Raw genomic sequence first — 21156 nt, forward strand, 5'->3', positions numbered from 1 at the left:
CATATGAATGTTCATAGCTGTGAACGTGTATTATTCATGACAGTGAAAAGATAAAGAGAACCCAAATGTCCATGAAATGATGAATGGATGAATAATATGCGATATACCTATATAATGGAATATTGTATGTCAATAAAAAAGGAATGATGTACTGATACAGGCTACAATAAGGATAAATCCTGAAAACATAAAAGAAGCCAGACCCAAAAGTCTACCTTATATATAATTCCCCTTACATGAAATCTCCAGATTGAGTAAATCTTTAGAGACAGAAGTAGGTTAGTGGTTGGTGTGGAATAAGAAATGTCTACTAAAATTATAGTGATGTTTACACAACTCTGTAAATACGCTACTAAAAGCTGGGTTGTACACTTTAAATGGAAGAATTTTATGCTATGGGAATAATATTTCAATAAAGCCAGTAACATTTTAAGAGCGAAAAAGTCAAACAGGAAGAAAAGGAAGAGGAATGAGGAGAAAAGAGGAGGGTGAAGAAGAAAGGTATCTGTATTGTCCTTACAAAATCTTAAGAAGTCCCTGACATGAGAAAGACCAACCTCAAAAGTTCACATGCCTTAGGCATTTGTGTCACAACTGAGGAACCCCTAGTTTGGGAAACACAAAAATATATTTTTTTAATCTTGTGTTTGTTTGTTTATCTTTTATTTACTATACAGGCTGCTAGCAAACCTGTCTTCTGACTTTTACTCTGAAGAGCAAAAAAACATACTGTCTGCTCCAAAAGGAGACACTATTTCTATCTTCCAAGGCTGTTCAGTATACAAATGTCTTTGAAAAGACATGTAGAAACACCAGAGACATGGAGAATTTTCTCCCAACAGGGCTATTCAGGCTATCTCTTTCTTGACAGAGTGAGCTTTGGTAGTTTGTGTCTTTCAAGCGCTTTGTCCATTTCATCTAAATAGCCAGATTTATTGTCATAAAATTGATGATAATATTTCCTGATTTTCCCTTTAATATCGGTGTATTTATAATGAAGTCCCATCTCTCATTCCTGATGTTGATCATTTGTGTCTTCGCTATTTTCTCCTGCTTGGTCTGACTAGAAATTTATTGATTTTATTGATCTAAAAATAAAAAGCTTTTGGGGCGCCTGAGTGGCTCAGTTGGTTAAGCATCTGACTTTGGCTCAGGTCATGACCTCATGGTTAGTGAGTTCAGACTCCACATTGGGCTCTGTGCAGACAGCTCAGAGCCTGGAGCCTACTTTGGATTCTGTGTCTCCCTCTCTTTCTGCCCCTCCCCCACTCATACTCTCTCTATCAAAAATAAATAAACAAAAAATATAACAATAAAAATCTCTCATTGATTGTAGTTTTTTCTCTTGTCTATTTTCTTGATTTCTTCTCCGATTTTCATTATTTCCTTTCTTCTGTTCAGTCTGAGTTTAATTTGCTCTGCTTTTTCTAGGTTCTCAAAGTTGTTTGTTAAGTTTCTTAGGTCATTGATATGAGTCCGTTCTCTTTTCTAATACAGACATTAATAGTGTAAATTTCCCTGTAAGCTCTGTTTAGCAACAACCTACATTTTCTGTGTGTTTTCTTTTAATTTTCATTCAATTCAAAATAATTTCTAATTTTTTATTTCTTTTTGATCCCATGGGTTATTTAGAAGTGTGCAATTTAGCTTCCAAATATTTGGAGATTGTCCAGATATCCTCCCATTATTGATTTTTTTATTTGATTTCATTGTGGTAGAAGAGCATGCCTTGGGGCCTCTAGGTGGCTCAGTTGGTTAAGTGTCTGACTTCAGCTCAGGTCATGATCTCACAGTTCATGAGTTCGAGCTCCACATCAGGCTCTGTGCTGACAGCTCAGAGCCTGGAGCCTGCTTCAGATTCTATGTCTCCCTCTCTCTCTGCCCCTCCCCCACTCACGCTCTCTCAACAATAAATAAAAACATTAAAAATATTTTTAAAAAAATAACATATTTTATATAATTTGGATTTTAATACTATATTAATACTTTCTGCCAAACATTCTGAGTGCACTTGAAAATAATGTATATTCTGCTGTTGTTGCATAGAGATATATATGATTGTTGATTAGGTCAAATTGAATAATTGTGCTATTCAAGTCTTCTATACTGACTTTTTTCTCTTTGTTCTATTTATTATTGGAAGAGTGCTGTTGAAATCTCTGGATATAATTATGGATTTGTTTGTTTATTCTTCCTGTGTTATCAGATTTTTCTGCAAGTACTTTGAAGCTCTGTTATCTGTTATAATGTTTAGAAATACGAACATTAGGATTGTTATGTCCTCTTGTTGAATTATATTTTATCATCATGAAATGAATTTCTTTATTCCTAGTATTATTTTTTCCTCTGACGTATTTCAGACAATTATTTTGGTAATAACATAACTACCCCTGCATTCATGTGGTTAGGGGTAGTTAGGCTAATCTCTTTCTATTCTTTTACTCTACATGTGCCTTTATATTTAACTTGGGTTCTTTATATCCAGCAGTTAGGTCAGCGCTTTAAATCCAATCTGAAAACCTTTGCCTTTTAATTGGTACATTTTGTTTATTTACATTTCTGGGAATCAATGCAAAGTATATGCATCTGTCATACTAAGCTGTGGTAACAAATAAAATCTAAAAACTTCAGTGACTTGTCTCAGTAAATGTTGTATGTCACCCACTCAATATTGAAAGCATTTGGTAACGTTTCTATCCACGGACTCAGGGATCTAGACTTTCCTTATCGTGATGCTACCAGCTCAGCCAAGGCAGAAGAGAGACATGGAAGAGACGTGCCTACTTTTGACCATGTCTCTCTTCATAGACCTTCAGCCTGAGCTGGAAATATAAGCTCGAATATAACTACAAGGAAGGCTGGGAAAGGAACACATGGGATGTCGGTGAACACAACTGTCTTGGATAATCTTTGCTGTGTTTGTTATCATAAGCTGGCTTAGAAAGGAAATGGGAGTCTTGGAGAATGTGGTCTAGGGGTCAAGTTCTACAGTATCAAGACTCCATATGGTTAAGGATATAGGAGAACCGTGTTCAAACCTTACAAAGTATTTTGGGAAAATAAAGATGTGCATTTCAATTTAATTATCTTAACTAACCATTTTAAAACTGTAAAATGTTAAATCTAGACAGAGCCTTTGAGATCATCTACTCAATACCCCAATTTTACTATCAAGGAAACCAAGACCAGGTGGTGAACCATGTTTTTGGCAGAATTGGCTCTAAATACCAAGTCTCTTGCATTCCAGGATAGGTCTCTTTCCTTCATAGCATATTTCAAGGTAAAAGTCCACAGAACTACCTTCATAAGACTTCAAAGTCTTAGAAGTTTTAATGAACTGAATCCTTTCATAGGACAAGGATCTAGGCTCACCCTAGATCCCACCTTTCTTATAGGTGTGATCTGAAAGAAAATATTTAATCTCTGTAACCATAATATCCTCCTCTGAAAATTAAAATAACAATATCCATCCCATGGGATTGTTGTGCATAATAAATGAGGTAATTTATTTGAAATATCTTTGTAGAGTTGATATTCATTAAGCAGAAGTTCCTACTCTTCAAATGGAGATCTGTTTTTAAAAGACATACCTAGAATCACAGAATGCCTGAATTTGGAAGGACCTGTAAAGGTCACATAACTGCAAAGCCCCCTGATGTTTGACTTTTCTCTACCATATCCTGACCAAGTGGTCATCTGATCTGTGCTTAAATAACCTCCAGTGGCAGAGATGTCCTCTAATTGCAAAACAGCCTTTTTTTATGTGAGAGCCAGTTTGACTTTTGGAAAGTTTTTGTTTAAATATCCCACTCAATTGCCCTAGTGTCAACTCCTTAGGATCATACAAACAAGTTTCCCATGTAATAGCTCTTCATTACATTTGAAAACATTTTCTAGCCCCCAACCTCTCCTGAAGGCCAATCATTCTCTAGCTCCTCAATAAATTCTCATTTTGGAAATCTTTTCATCTCATCACCATCCTGAATCTTACTTCTATGTCCAAAATTATTTATAGTTCCCTGAACATGTAGCTTCCAGGTGTGGCTAACCAGCACAGCACAAAGTGGGGCTATCACTTTCCACTTCCAACTTCTATACTTGTATTAATGCATTCTGAGCTCATTCTAAGCTTTTTTTGGCAGTCACTTCACAAACTAATGACTCACACTGAGATAACTTTTTAATAAAATGCACTAAAAATCCAAAAGTCCTCTTAACAGGAGATGCCACAAAGCTACATATTTCTCATTCTTCACTGGAGCGAATGGGTGTGTTGATCCAGATCAGGACATTTCCTGTTAACTTCTACTTGTTGAAATTTTTCTGAATCCTGATTTTGTCCCACAGTTCACTGTAACCTACAAGTGTGAGCACCATGCCTGCTGTTAGTCATATCCGAGGATTGGGATACAAGACATGATCTTCCTTATAGCATCCCAGAGTAGCTTAGGTCAATGAAGAAGCCAGGACCTGAAATGAATTTTATCAGAAGGGTAGAAGGCAGTGTAAGCAGAGGAATGCTGTACTTGGAGGAGTAAGCCAGGTACACAAGCCAAAGACATGACCAATTTAGCCATGAATTTGGTCACCGATGACCCTCATATTTTCAAAAACATATAATGAAATCTTATTCTGGGGAGTTATGATGGAAGAAACTGAGAATCTGACAGAAAAGGAGCTGAGGTCCAGGAGAGCTCTCCCAAGGGCTACAATTATTTAAAATCTGCAAAGAGAAAGCTTGATCCCTGGAAGAGGAATTAGCAAAAATAGGACAGGAAACACAATGGAAACCCAGTCCTGTCAAACAGGGGCTAAGAAGAGCTTCTGCTGGGCAAGGTTATGGGGGCACAGGGACAGCATTTCTTGATCTGAATCTAGGGGTGACAGCTTGCTAATAAGTTTGTTGGACAGGATTAGTTTGGAGTCTGGGCCGAGAGGGACCAGTGCTAGGGATGAATCTAGCAGGAGGCAGCTGTAAGCAACAGAGAAGGCAGAAGCCAGAAAATGAGACATGCATGCCATTATTGAAGACCTCAGTGAAAGAGTAGAAGCCCCAGCTGGGACATGGTCACAATTCACAGTCCCAGCCACACCACTCTCATCCTCCTCAGGTTGATTTCCCTTCCTACGTAGTTTTCTCCATTTATTTCTAAAATCTGATTTCATTGAGAACGATTTCCCCTGTAATTTTTTCTTATTGTTACTTAGGCCTTAAATAGGAAGATTTGTCTTTAAATAAATAGGCATCAGGCATCAGTGCTCAACACCTATACCTAATTGCATCATCATTTAACCTGTATTTCCCTCTTAGTCAAAGGAATAATGAAACAAACAAACAAAAAAGATTAAGTGTCTTGTTGAATTTCAGTAGTGTTGTTGACCATTCTTTCAATCTTATAACTGGATCAAAAAAGGAAATGAAGTTACTTCAGGATAGTTTTTAATTAATTGGATCCACTGTCAAATTTAGTTACCTCTAGCTTGTACAAATATAGACAAGTGATTTGTTTGCTAAACTTTTCCACAAGACTACAGTCTATAGTATGTAGGATGTGCCTTTTTCCTTTTGGGGAAAAAGGAAACACTTGTTCATTTTTGTTCTTCTTACGTACTCCAAAATTTATGTGATTTTGAAAGACTACTGTTCATCATTGGTGAATTCAGCTGCTTGCTGTCTGAAGTTCTTTTGGTCCAGACCTATAGAGCAACCAGATAATCTCTCAGTAGAGATCACCAACTAGCAGACATTGGCTGCATCCAAACCACAGCTGTATTTTGTTTAGTTCAAATAAGGTTTTAAAACTTTTAGTTGCCAATGTTGAACATTGAAGATGTTGCATAAAATGAGGATTTCAGCTCTCTTGAAAATTTGGAAGTTCTGATTTTCCAATTTCCACAAGGGATGCCAAGTATCCTGGGACAGCCTGTATTTCTAGTTTGCCCATCCCCACCAGGCCCACTTACCCCTTTATATTCGCCTCCTGCCCCCTTTCTGTGCAGACTGTGTGATCCCTGATTTAGTTTCATCATTCACCCTGGACTCAGTTTCCTCCTTCCAGGTAAAACCTTCCTAAGTCTGAGGTTGGTAATCCCCAAATGAGAATGAAGATCCAAAATGTGAGTTGAGAGTAATGGCAAATGCCTACATGGCACCCACCAGGTGCCAGACACTGAACTGTTAGTTCAGTTCACACAACAACACTGTGTGGGAGGTGCTGTTATTACCCTCATTTCACAGGTGAGAACACGGGCTCGGGCCAGCCAACTTGCCCAAAGGTAATTGTCTTTTCCACACCTTCTGTTCAATGAGAACTGCAATTATTTCTTATGAGTCAGGGAGTATCTAAATTTACTTTCTGAAGTCAGAGTCTTAGAGGATCACCAGCTGCAATCTGGTAGTAAGTGGTTTTAGCACTTTTACTTGTCATTATAAATAAACTTGAAACTGAAGTAAAATGAAGGGACACCTTTCAAAAGAGCATGTCTTTGACCTGAATTACTGGGGCAAGAACTGCACACAGACTTCTAAGATCTCTCCTAGTCAAGAAGGAGAGCATTTATATTCAAAGACATGTATGTAGTCAGTAATTCATCAAGTATGTAGTGTGTGCCTACTAGGCACCAGGAACCACGGTAGGTAGCTACCAGGGGTTTCATCCTTGACTAATATTCATTTGCAGGCCTACAAGGTACAAACACCACACTAGGCTTTGGGGATGTAGTCCTTGCCCTTGGAGCTTATGTATTAGCAGAAGAGCCAGAGTTTCAACAATTGCACAACTAGTTAGCTACCATTAATTATTAGTACTGCAAAATGAAAATGCAGCATGCTTTCCAACCTAGGTGCTCCCAAGCATTGAGCTCCCAACAGCTTGTCTGGGAACTAAGGAAAGGCCTCTCAGTTGAGATCATATTTGAGCTGAAATCTACAGGAGTTGGAGGATTTAGGGGAAGTGAAGTAAGGGAAAAGGGAGAGACTTCTGGGCAAAGAAAATAGAAAGTGCCAAGGATCTAAGGAGGGAAGAATCCCCTGATTTCAAGGGATTGAGAAAGGCCAGTAGCCAGCACACATAGCGCATAGGCAGTGAGGGGAGAGAGGCATGGGTGGCACCAGGGACCTTGGCAAAGGTTACACCACCGGGGCTGGTGAACCATGTTAAGAATTTTGCAATTTATCCCTAAAAGTACAGAAAAGCCACTAGGATTTCAAGCAGGATGATGACATGATCAAATTAGCATTTATAACGGTCCATGTGCTGTCATGTGAAGAAAGGTCAAAGGTGTGGAAGGACAGATGCAGTGAGTCGGGTATTGTGCTGACTCACGGGGGTAAGTAAGAAATGCTGGCTTAGAGCTGAGTTTCTCATCAGCAGCACTTCTGATACTCTACATCAGATACTTCTTTATTGTGGGGCTGTCCTGTGTTTTACAGGATGTTTAGCAGCATTCCTGGCCTCTACCCGCTAGATGCCAGTAGCACCTTCCCCCACTCATGACAATCAAAAATGTATCCACACATTGTCAAATGTCCTGTGGGAGCAAAATCACCCACGGTCAAGAACCCTTAGTTTAGACCAGAGTGGTCACAAGGGAGGTGAAGAGATTCAAGATATATCTTGTAGCTGGAATCAAAAGAACATAATGATGGACTTGAAAGTGGATGGAGATGACTATAATTTAAGCTACTGGTGGATGTCATAGCCAACAACTGATTAAAAAATATATTAAAAAAGACCAAATTTGAAAGAAAAGACACAATGTTCCATTTTGGGTGTGTGGAGTTTACAATGCTCCTCTCCTCCAAGGAATACAAAGAAAAATAAAATAAGGCCCCTGTCTTCCAGGAGCCTAGCATCTAGGAAAAGAGACTGACAAATACATTAATGATTGTTATGCACTGGGTCAAATACTCCGTTAGTTATGCTCACATGAGTTGGGCACACACAGGCAAGCAACTGGACATAATTGGAGAAAGAGGGCTTCTCAAAGACACTTAAGATTGAATTAAGTTTTAAAGGCTTGGTTAAAATAAACTGGGCAAAGACAAAGGAAGGAAGAAGAAGCAAATGTTAAAATATGCAGCCTAAGGATCATAATATACTCAGAAAACATAAGACGCAGCCAAAATAAGGTTCTCAACTAAGAGAGTGAAAATGTGCAGCAGGTGAGTTTGAGAGACTCTGTTGAGGTTGATGCCTCAAGACCTGAAGACTTGCTTGATAAGAGAGGAGGGACTACTCCAGGATGGCCTCTGCTGAAGCAGCAGATAACACCACCAGGACGTGTTTAGTGTTTTACCAAAACATTTGTTCATGTAAATATGGGACCATTCATGTAGAGACTTCAGGGTGATAACTGACTTTGGTGGGAAGGTATAACTAATTTGAGGTTAGGAACAGTGAATTTGAGGAGAGGGAGAGACAAGGTAACAGCATCTTCCAGTCCGGGCTCCTAGAAACCCTGTTTTCCAAGAAAGGGAAATCTGGCCCCAACAGCAATCTTTCAAATGACCTTTCTCTTTAATCACCTGGGTTCTGCATTCTGTGCTGATCTTTCCTACATTTCAAATATGTCCACACTTCCCCAGTGCATTTCTGACTGGTATGTCACTTCCTTTCAAACAGGGACTTGAAGTCACCACCGTAACCAGCCAAGGTCCAGACACGGAGATTGAAGGTCTGATCCACCCCTTTTATAGCACGACTGTGAAAATGGCAGCAGGTGCTCCCGGATATCAGGGCAGATAGATTATCTCCCTGCTTCTGCAGCAGAACAGTTCAAATAGCTTCCCAACCTGGTGTCACATGACACCATTGTACCCACGAGCTGATGATTCCAGGTGAGCCTCTACATCACGTTAGCGAATGGACCCCCCCCCCCAGGCCTCCCTGAAGTGCCGCTGTTTTTCTCCTTTATGAACACTTAGTGCAGGTTTCATAGCATTTCAGTAGAACTTAACAGCCAGCTCTATGGTGCTGACACCATTCTGTAAGCGACTGGGAACTCCTTACATTGTAGACATTGCTCACTCTGTCTCCAGGGATGAAATAAATTGGTAAAATGGGGCAAGCTAGCAACATGTACAAAGTGGAGGTGTAATAGGTCAATCTGGAAACCTAGTTTAAGAAACTACTAAGAAGAAAAATGCAGCTTGTTCTCCTTCATTATTAACCAGGAATGTCTCCCATCCCTTTTCATCAACCCCAAAATTGTGCTCTGATACGGCGTCTTCTGGCTCTTGGTCACAATTTAATTAAAAAGTTGAAAAAACTGAGAAGTTGTGTATGGAGTAGTGTTGCCAAATAAAACACAGGATATTCAGTTAATTTTAAATACCAGACAAGCAACAAATCAGTTTTTAGTATAATTATGTTTCAAATATTGCACAAAGCATACTCAGATTAAAAATTTATGCATGGTTTATATGAAACTCAAATTTGACTGGACATCATGTATTTTTAAAAATTTTTTTTTACATTTATTTATTTTTGAGAAACAGAGTGAGACAAAGCATGAGCGGGGGAGGGGCAGAGAGAGAAGGAGACACAGAATCCAAAGCAGGCTCCAGGCTCTGAGCTGTCAGCACAGAGCCGGATGTGGGACTCAAACCCACGAACCATGAGATCATGACCTGAGCCGAAGTTGGACACTCAACTGACTGAGCCACCCAGGTACCCCCATATCATGTACTTTTATTATTAAATCTGAAAACCCTAGTATGGAGCGGTCCGAATTTGACCTTTAGCTTCCTAACAGAAACATTTTAAATATATTTATTCACTTGGTTAATAGGTTCTTTCTAGTCCCAGAGACAATTTGAAGTAGCTGAATAAACATCGTGTCCTCCTGGCAATAAAGTTGCCGATTATGGCTCATTTACTCTTTATACTGAAGACAGGTCATCAACAATGGTCTTCTCCTTAGGTTGTTGAGACCCAGGGAGGGAATGACAGTTCCAAATTTGAGAGCCAGCTGACATCCTCACACAACTCCTCCTGAGCATCCTTTCATTCCTGGGACCTCTCTTCTCAGGGCATCTATTTTCCCATAATAAAGCTGGAGCTGAACTTATACAAGCATGATGAGGGTCAAAGAGATCTGTCTCACCTATAGCTTTCCTCCTTACCCCCTACTCTTTAATCCTAGAGAAAAACCAAAACCCCTTACTTCTCATCTAGACCTCCCATTCATTCTGATCCTAAGGATGGGTTCCCAGTAAGTCAAGAGGGGCTGTCCTTCAAACACTCAGCGGTCTTGTCAGACACTTGGAACCAGCAATCTGAATTGATTCCACTTAAGTCAGAAGTGGAACAAGGGAAAGAGACACTCAGGCAATGGCATCTTTTTAAAAGTTGTATTTCTTGTTTTTTTAAATATAATTTATTGTCAAATTGGCTTCCATACAACACCTAGTGCTCATCCCAACAAGTGCCTTCCTAAATGCCCATCACCCACTTTCCCCTCTCCTCCACCCCCCATCAACCCTCAGTTTGTTCTCTGTATTTGAGAGTCTCTTATGGTTTGCCTCCCTCCCTCTCTGTCTGTAACAATTTTCTCTTTGCCTTTCCTTCCCCTATGGTCTTCTGTTAAGTTTCTCAAGATCCATATATGAGTGAAAACATATGATATCTGTCTTTCTCTGACTGAATTATTCCACTTAGCATAATACCCTCCAGTTCCATCCACATTGCTGCAAATAAAATGATTTCATTCTTTCTCATTGCCAACTAGTATTCCATTGTATATGTAAACCACATCTTCTTTATCCATTCGCCAGTTGATGGACATTTAGGCTCTTTCCATAATTTGGCTATTGTTGGAAGTGCTGCTATAAACACTGAGGTGCATGTGCCCTATGAATCAGCACTCCTGTATCCTTTGGATAAATTCCTAGCAGTGCTATTGCTGCATCATAGGGTAGTTCTATTTTTAATTTTTTGAGGAACCTCCGCACTGTTTTCCAGAGCAGCTGCACCAGTTTGCATTCCCACCAACAGTGCAAGAAGGCTCCCATTTCTCCACATCCTCGCCAGCATCTATAGTCTCCTGATTTGTTCATTTTAGCCACTCTGACCGGTGTGAGGTGGTATCTCAGTGCGGCTTTGATTTGTATTTCTCTGATGATGAGTGACGAGCATCGTTTCATGTGTCTGTTGGCGATCTGGATGTCTTCTTTGGAAAAGTGTCTATTCATATTTTCTGCCCATTTCTTCCCTGGATTATTTGTTTTTGGGGTGTGGAGTTTGGTGAGTTCTTTATACATTTTGGATACTAGCCCTTTATCCGTTATGTCATTTGCAAATATCTTTTCCCATTCCGTCAGTTGCCTTTTAGTTTTGTTGATTGTTTCCTTTGCAGTGCAGAAGATTTTTATCTTGATGAGGCCCCCAATAGTGTGTTCATTTTTTGCTTTTAATTCCCTTGTCTTTGGAGATGTGTCGGGTAAGAAATTGCTGCAGCTGAGGTCAAAGATGTTGCCTGCTTTCTCCTCTAGGGTTTTGATGGTTTCCTGTCTTACATTTAGGTCTTTCATCCATTTTGAGTTTATTTTTGTGTATGAGGTAAGAACCCAAAGCAATCTACACATTCAGTGCAATCCCAATCAAAATTGCACCGGTATTCTTCTCGAAGCTAGAACAAGCAATCCTAAAATTTGTATGGAACCACAAAAGACCCCGAATAGCCAAAGTAATGTTGAAAAAGAAAACCAAAGCAGGAGGCATAACAATCCCAGACTTTAGCCTCGACTACAAAGTTGTCATCATCAAGACAGCATGGTATTGGCACAAAAACAGACACATAGACCAATGGAATAGAATAGAGAACTCAGAATTGGACCCACAAATGTATGGCCAACTGATTTTTGAGAAAGCAGGAAAGTATTAAAAGTTATATTTCATCATGCCAATATCATAGATTATGAGGAAGACTTTGGAGAAGTGTGAATACAATTGAGAGAGAGAGGAAGAGAGGAGGAAGGGAGGGAGAAAGAGAGAGAGATGTTGATTGAGAGTGGTGCTGTACTGGGTCGTCTGGGTGGCTCAGTCAGTTGAGCAACCGACTTTGGCTCAGGTCATGATCTCGCGGTCTGTGAGTTTGAGCTCTGTGTTGGGCTCTGTGCTGACAGCTCAGAGCCTGGAGCCTGCTTCAGAGTCTGTGTCTCCCTCTCTCTCTGCCCCTCCCCCACTCATGCTCTGTCTCTCTCTGTCAAAAATAAATTTAAAAAAAACATTAAAAATATATATATAATTAAAAAAAAAGAAAGTGGTGCTGTGCTAATGTGGTCACTCTTTCAACGGGACTGACTATACCCCCCAGGCCTAGCCCTTTGAAAGTTTAGAAACTGGTTGAAACTCTGGGGTAAGAAGTGTCACCAACAAGTTATCCTTCCAGGTCTCAACTCTATCTGGTGTTGCTGGGAAGGTAGTGGGGCAGGGACATGAGGAGCAGGATTAACTGTCCCCCGGGAAAGCAGACATGGGCAGGGCCTTCAGAGGCCTGCACCACATCTGATCTGGACTCCAACCTAAAGATCTACAGCAAATTGCAGTCCCTAGGATGCCGTCTTTAGTCACTCCTTAGAAAAGCCTGAGTTAAGTATAGAAAACACTTGCCTGGCCTGCTCCAGATGGCACAGAGCTCTTCCAGGCCATTATCACAGGAATAATTTTTATGATTCACTGCAATGATAAGTGACATGTGGGTGTAAAACATTATTTTTCTTTTTATAATAGAGAAATAGAGGAATGAAGGTTACTTAAGATCAGGCCAGAGATTCGTTGTAAGACTCCTACATACAAAATATTTTTCTATTTTTATTTTTTAATATTATTTAAAAGTTTAAACATATACAAAGTAGAGATAATAATATCGTGAACCCCTGTGAATCCATCAATCAGCTACAATTATCAACTTATGGCTGATCTTATTTCATCACCCACTTTCCCCTCTCTCACATTATTTTAAAGCAAATCCTAGTCCTATACATTTCATCCTGAAATGGTTTAGCATAAATTTCTGAAAGATAAGAACTCTTTTTAAACATAACCACATTACAAATTTTATACCTAAGAAATAATTAATTTCTTCAGTAGCATCAAATACCCAGTCCATGTTCAAATGTCCAGTGATCTTATAAATGTCATAAATGTGGGACGCCTGGGTGGCTCAGTCGGTTGAGCGTCCGACTTCAGCTCAGGTCATGATCTCGTGGTCTGTGTTTGAGCCCCGCGTTGGGCTCTGTGCTGACAGCTCAGAGCCTGGAGCTTGGTTTAGATTCTGAGTCTCCCTCTCTCTCTGCCCCTCCCCTGCTCATGCTCTGTCTCTCTCTCTGTCAAAAATAAGTAAACATTAAAAAAAAAATTTTTTTAAATAAATGTCATAAATGTATTATTGGTTTATTTGAATTGGAATCCAAATAAGGCCTGCATATTCAGATTGTTTGATATATCTCTTAAATCTATAAGGCCCCCTTTTGTATTTTTTCCTTGCACTTGCTTGTTGAAAAAACCAAATCTTGGGGTACCTGGGTGGCTCAGTCAGTAAAGCATCTGACTTCGGCTCAGGTCATGATCTTGGAGTTTGTGAGCTCGAGCCTCGCGTCAGGCTCTGTGCTGACAGCTCTGAACCTGGGGCCTGCTTCTGATTCTGTGTCCGTCTCTCGCTCTGCCCCTTCCCCACTTGTGTTGTGCTCTCTCTCGCTCTCTCTCTCTCAAGAATAAACAAAACATTAAAAATAATTTTAAAAAATGAAAAACCAAATCTTTTGTCCAATTGAGTTTACCATAGTATGGATTGTTCTCATTGAATCCCTGAGGTGTCATTTAACATATTTCTCCACCCTCCGTATTTGCTGCAAATTGATAATGAGGTATTGATCCACTTTTCTAAAAACTTCACAGGTGGTGCTGTCTACTTCAAGAAGGAGGTGTATTGACCTTTCTTTCTCTTTCTCTCTCTCTCTCCATTTATCTGCCATTACGGTTCAAATATTCAAATCCTAGATCTCTTAATTCATAAGTGATTGTGAAAAGGTTATACTCTAACTCAGTCTTTCCTTCTTCATCTGTTAGCCAAAGTACATCCACAAAAAGAAACTACCTCTTCTATCTAGTTACCCACTGGTATAGTTCATAAGAGAAGGGAAGGTTAAATGTTTGATTCTTTTTCTTACATATCACTTTTCAATGTACCACTTTTCAAAAAAATGGCTTGATTCACTGGTATTCTCCAAGAGTAATCAATTAAGTTTCTTTTGTGAGTGTATAACAATTTTATCGTGAATTTCAATGTATTTGGTAAATCAAGAAGACATAAAATCAGGTTATGGATGATTTGAAACATAATTAACAAGCTTGCATCTATAATTAAAGAAAATGCATTTTTAATTTAAGAGAAATAATTCACATACCATAAAATTCATCCTTTTAAGGTATATAATTCAGTAATTTTTAGTATATTTACAAAATTGTGCAACCGTCACCACTATCTAATTCCAGAACCTTTTTATAACCCCCAACAGAAGCCCTATAACTATTAGCTTTCATTCTTAACTCCTCCCTTCCCACAGCCGCTGGTAACTACTAATCTACTTTCTGTCTCCATGGGTTTACCTAAAAATACACTCTTTTCAATCACATTGGAACCTTTAAGAAAAATGACTGCATACAAAGCCAGAAATAAAATCTTAACAAATGTCAGAGATTAATATCATTCTTTGGTTACAGTCTAATTAAGTTATTAATAAATAACAAAAAGATACCATGTAATTGGAAGATCAACACACCTATTTGATTCATGGATCAAAGAGTCAGGTTCATAAGACAATATTTACAATATGTAAAGAATCACTTCCTTTACAACTATTTAAACCCAGACTGAAAAATACTAGATAGCAACCTAAAGGTAAGGAGGAATTTTTCAAAATCTTTTTATAGAAGCATGAAAGAGAGAGAGAGAGAAAGAGAGAGGAAGAGAAGGAGTTTATTGGTCTGAAGAATATCTAAAATGGGCACACCTGGGTGGGTCAGTCAGTTAAGCATCAGACTCTTGGTTTTGGCTCAGGTCATGATCTCATGGTTCATGGGTTTGAACCCTGCGACGGCTCTGGGCTGACAGCATGGAGACAGCTTGGGATTCTCTCTCTCTGCCCCTCACCCACTCACACTGTCTCTGTCTCTCTCAAAAAACATGAATAAAGTTAAAAAAAAAAAAGAATATCTAAAATGGCTGCCACAGGGCACAGAGCCCTGCTAAACCGGGAGAGGTGATGTGGCATACCTGGCATTTCAGAAAAAAACAATAGATGTGCTCTGACTACAGACAACATCCTCTCAAGCCAGGGGCTGTTTTTCTGGAGGCGAGAGTGCTCCCTAAATTGGTCTCTAGGGTATAAGTACATCCCCAATATCTTCTTTGCTTGAAATCCCCTTCAGTCATGACATCACTCCACAGCTTGTTCCAGTTCCTATTCACACAATTGCCGGTCTCTTCTTCCCCAGTGGCATGGTGTATAAGAATCCCCCTCAAAAGTTAAACAACTTTCTTGTGCTGAGCTGAGGGTATAGAGTTGTTGAATCACTATGTTGTATACCTGAAACTAAAGTAACACTGTGTGTCAACTCTACTTTTTTAAAAAGGCTACCTTCCAGCAATTCTATATTTATGATTCGATGCCAACTTGTTATTCCAGTAATTCTTAAAGATGCATGAAACTTACATTCCAACTGGCATTTCAAGTGGCCCTGGCATTTGCACCTGTAGGCACCTACAGCAACATTACTTGAATGCCTTTTTTCAGCCAATATGGATCAAAATTGCTCAGATGAACGAACATACAGTAATGGCAGGGCAGCAAGCATGGCCACAACAGTGGAATAAACAGATTGGCCAGCACTTGGCAAGCTGAGGAAACCATACTTGGTCCCCTCTGGCCACTGGGAAACAACTGACTCTACAGCATTAGGTAATGTGATACAAGAATTACATTCGCTGTACTCTTCAGAATTCTAAAATAAACAATATTTCTGAGAGAAAGAGAGCCATCGTGACTCAGCCTGCGTGTGGCAGCTGAACAGGGCTCCGATCAGGTGGTATGGAATGGAGAAAGTGCTGGAGTCTTCTGATACCGGTATTTTGCTAAGGCCAGCAGTGTGTCACAATGGGAGGGCCCTAGTGGGGAAAGAGGCTGTTACTCAGCACAGCCAGCAGGTGGCAGACTCTGGTTCCAAGCAGTGCAGGCAGCAAATTTCAGGAACCCATAATCAGCAGACATGTATCTAAGAATGCTGGCTAAGAATGCAATAAGAATAGTTTGTGGATCTTAGACCCACAAACCCAGCTCCATTTCTTTTTGCTTTACCAGGAAACAAGATGACAAGAGGGATGGCTGAGGTTCCAACAATTATTGGTTTTGTTACCAAGGCGAGGGAAGGTTCATTCCTCTTCGTTCTGTTGTCATTTCTTAGTGGGCAAGAAAAAAAGGTAACATAAAACTTCAAGTTGCTTGAAAATTTAATATGAAATAGTAGCTAGTGGGGTTTTCTCCATCCAAAATCATACCGTGAAAACAATGGTCATCCTCCTAAGCCAGGGTGTAAGGCTTCACAGACAGTTATAAGCCACTGCCGTGGGGCCCAACAGGACATCTGCTCTGGGTCTGCCACTGAGTTTGAGCCAAGAAAGTCAGATGTAAGAATAAAATATCTTATAATATTATTTTCCTCTGGACTTGATTTACAAAGCATAACAAAAGATGTAGAGGGAATTTTTCCAGGATAAACAACCCGGAGTGAGAGGCAGGAGGGAGCATGCTATTTTCACTATTCTTAGTAAATCGTCAAGCATGGAATTCATAGAGAATTCCTGATCGCCAAGGTCAGGAAAAATTTCCCTTGATGGTACTTCTCATTATTTTACGCTAACTGTGATACATAACATTTCAGCACAAATGTTTAAAAAGGTGCTAGCTGGAGGAAACCGAGCCAGCAGGTGGACATCTTCTGCCTGTACATTTATCTTTTTTTCCACAATAGGAGGGAATGCGCGAGAGGAGTCCTCTGAGAAGTCTGCTCCTGGCTACTGCTTGTCTCTTCTGTTCCAGCTCTCCCAACATTCTCTCCAGGATAACATACACATAGACAAAGCTGTCATGTGACATTGTATGCAACTTCAGAGTAAAATCCTGGACACATTTTAAATTAAGTTACAGGGACACATTTTCTTAGTCAATCCATATTAATTAATCATATAGATTTGCCCGTTAAGGCCCACCTACTTTTTTCTTGAAGAACATAACAGTTGTTTTGGAAAATATAAGAATAGTACATGCTTATTATCAACAGTTCAAGAAATAAAAAATCCGAATGGATCATCATCGTATCACCAGTGATTACCGTAACATAACACCGAGTATAGAACATATATACATACACGCACATGCACATACGCACACACAAACATGTTGCTGTCTTGGTGCTCAGGAGTTAAACATTTGCAACTTCAGTGATTCTCAAGTAACTCCAAGTTGCACAAGGTGCAAATGTTACTTTGGTGTGTGGGAGAATATTCCTAAGCTAATGAGCGATCTTGCTGAAATTCTTGCCTTGATTACCTGGATCTTTGGGGGCTAAAAATAAATTCCTAAGACCCAAACCCAATCTGTGTGAGCATATTTGTTTGAAAACCCTACTCATAGCAAGAGAGGCCTATTCACACTGAGCATGTAAAGGACGGGGGGGGGGGGAGGGGGGGTGGTGGCTAATAAATCACACAGGCAGAGGTAAAAAGGAAACGCGTATGGAACTCCTAGAGCATAGAGAAGTAAATTGGGAAGACAGAAACCAGTGTTGCTCTCTCTCCCTTCTCTTAAGGATTCCCTTGCCTTTATTTGCTTTCTTCTGTGACTCTGTCCTCCCTGCCCCAGTTTTCTCTGATTTCTACTCTTGCAAGTGTCTAAAAATTGCCACTTCAGCCCCCAAGGATAAATAAACCTTAGTCCTATTTCCCAGAGAAGCTGTCAGATTTTCAGAGTCTCAAATTTGACATCCCTTGAGTAGAAATCAGATTGGCACGGTTCATTTTTGACTGCCAGACCAAGGACTGCTAATCCTTTGAAAACTCTTTTTTTTTTCCCAGCGTTAAAACCATGTTTATATAATTCAGTAGCAGATAAAAGCTGATGCATTCGTCTATCAGTGTACTTATATAACAGTGATTTCAATCTAGTGTCAATACATTAACCTATTCTCTCAGACATGTATAGCTTAACCCATTAATTTGTAAGTGTAGACTGTTTGAAAACTTTTGTGTGAAGATATCTCAGGCATCAGTAATTTGTCCTGCAGGATAATGGGAAGTGGTGTATTCAGTAGAAGACAAATCAAACTGTAACACAGCATTGTCTTAAAAGTGACCTGATGTTGTCCTAGTGCATGTCTGGATCCAGAAGAGTCAACTTCGAATCTCTCACCGAAGGTGGGGCTTGCCTAGTCAGGTGCTGGCGTCTTATGCCCACAAGTGTTTAGAGGCTGAGAGGAACCCACCTGTGACCCCTGGGACTCAGCCCTTCCCTCTAGGCAGAGGGCAATTCAGCAAGTTTACACATCTTCCGCGGAAGGTCAGAATCCAATATCAGGTAGGCTGTCTTCTCCAAAATGGCAGTTTCCCTTAGAAGGGGCCATAGACCTCTTTGGCATATAGATTCTCAGGCCACCAGAGTCTGGCACTTTGTCTTCATGTGACAGTGAGATCTTCTTGTCTTTGTAGGCCTAAAACAGATGTAGTTTCATTTCTATTTTCCACCCAGGTGGCTCACATTAACACTCATACTCTTTTTTTTTTTTTTTTTTAATGTTTATTATTTTTGAGAGAGACAGAGAGCAAGCAGGGAAGGGGCAGAGAGAGAGAGAGAGAGGGAGACACAGAATCGGAAGCAGGCTCCAGGATTTGAGCTGTCAGCACAGACCCCGACTCGGGCCTGAACTCACAGACCGCAAGATCAGGACCCGAGCTCGGCCGCCCAACTGACCGAACCACCCAAGCGCCCCAACACTAACATTCTTAAACAACTCCATGCCACACTGTTTGCCCATGTAAGCATAATTAATCTTTTTTTCTCCACATCCTGCACCTATTTTATTGACAATTTTATAACTATTGATAAATTTTGTCTCAGAAATTACTTTAAAATTTTTTTAATTTTTTTTTTTGAGAGAGAAAGAGTGTGAGCACATGTGTGCAAGAGGGGTTGAGGCAGAGAGCGGGAGACAGAGGATCCGAAGCAGATTCTGTGCTGACAGCAAAGAGCTCAATGGGGGGCTCAGACTCACAAACCATGAGATCATGACCTGAGCTGAAGTTGGGCCCTTAACCACCTGAGCCACCCAGGTGCCCCTTATCTCAGAAATTACTTACCAGAGAAAAATGCATTGAGCTATTTATACTCACTGATAATTTATTTAATACATAAATTTTTTCCATGTATTTGTTTTCATTTTTATTTCACTGATATTTTCTTTGGGATGGGGTATTTGTTTTCTTTCTTTAAATCATATTTAATCTGTTCTACTGCCTCATGCTACCAATATGGAAGCACCTGCTGGGAGGCTGTATGAGTCAAGGTTCTGATTGGCGAAATATGGCCCACTCAGCTGGGATATTTTCCTGCTTAGTTTAAGAGACTGCTGACATAGCTTGTATTAAATATTATTCAAAAAAAACAAACTAAAGCTATGCATCATTATTTGCATTCCATATGGATTTGACCATTGGTTCATAATCCAATGAGCAACCCTCATATCAAATCACTGTCCTTGAAGAATCCAGGATTAAATTAATAAATCCAGTACTTGTTGCCATTGATGGTGATGGTGGATTTTTGTTTGTGGGAGTTTTGACCATGTTAGGATCCTTACACAAAGAGACATTCAGTAGTGCAGATGTCATGTTACTTTAGTTGAGGTTATTAGATGCTCCTTCTTTTCCTGAAATTACATTTGCTTTCTTAAAGAAGCTGTAATGGAATTTATTTTTCAACACTTGCTACAGGCCGGAATGTTTTCTAATAAAAACAATTTCTTTCTGTTTATTACACTATTCATCTTAGCTATTTGCACAGAAATATTGAGTTTATTTTAGGTGTCAAAATGAATGTGCTACGTACAGTGGAGAAAAGAACTAATGCCGCATTTAATTTTTTTTATTGTAGCAAAATACATATAACATAAAATTTACCATCTTAACCATTTTCAAGTGCACAGTTAGCAGTATTAAATACATTCACATTGTGCAACCCTCACCACCATCCAATCCCATGACTCATTTCCTATCGTAAAGCTGAAGTTGTATAACCATTAAACGATAACTCCCCCATTTTTGCCACCTCAGGCAACCATCATTATGCTTTCTGTCTTCATGATTTTGACTACTCTAAGTAATGCATATAGTGAATGCATTCACTATAGTGAAACTATACAGCATTATTTGTCTTCTTGTGACTGGCTATTTCACTTGGAATAATGCCGTCAAGTACATCCATGTTGTAGTATATTGCAGAATTTTCTTCCTTTTTAAGGCTGAATAATATTCCATTATACGTATGTACCACACGTTGCTTATCCATTCATCCATCAGTGGAAACTTAGGTTACTTCTCCAATTTAGCTATTGTGAATAATGCTGCTGTGAACATGGGTGTACAAATATTTGAGGCCCTGCTGTCAATGTTTTTGACTATACATCCAGAAGGAGAATTGCTTCTATGATAACTCTATTTTTAATTTTTTTATGAAATGCCACAGTGTTTTTCACAGCAACTGTACCATTTTACATTACTAATAACAGGGATCAGGGCTCCAACTTCTCTATATTCTTGCCAACATTTGTTGTTTTGGGGTTTTGTTTTGATAGTAGCCATCCTAGTGGGTGTAGGGATATATCTCATTACAGTTTTCATTTGCATTTTCCTAATGATTAGTGTATCTATGTGTTTACTGGACATTCAGAAATACCTATGAAAGTCCTTTGCCCATTGTTTTTAGTTGTTTGCTCTGTTGTTTGCTGAGTTTAAGAGTTCTCTATATATTCTGGATATGAATTTCTTATTATATAAATGATTCATAAATTTTGTCTCCTATTTCATGGGTTGCCTTTTTATTCT

The 21156-nt window shown here is 39.5% G+C and overlaps 1 protein-coding gene across 1 annotated transcript in view; it reads right to left on the bottom strand.

The window, feature by feature from the left end:
• Positions 1 to 3372: 3372 nt before the first annotated feature.
• Positions 3373 to 21156, bottom strand: part of LOC109267983 (uncharacterized) — a 74987-nt gene continuing 57203 nt past the window's right edge. The window contains exon 4 of the transcript XR_008420693.1: positions 3373 to 5697. The gene's annotated coding sequence lies outside the window, so the exon portion shown is untranslated. The remainder of the gene's footprint in view (positions 5698 to 21156) is intronic.

Source organism: Panthera pardus, unplaced genomic scaffold (assembly GCF_024362965.1).
Source record: "Panthera pardus isolate Hobbes unplaced genomic scaffold, ASM2436296v1 HiC_scaffold_8, whole genome shotgun sequence".
Classification (NCBI taxonomy): domain Eukaryota; kingdom Metazoa; phylum Chordata; class Mammalia; order Carnivora; family Felidae; genus Panthera; species Panthera pardus.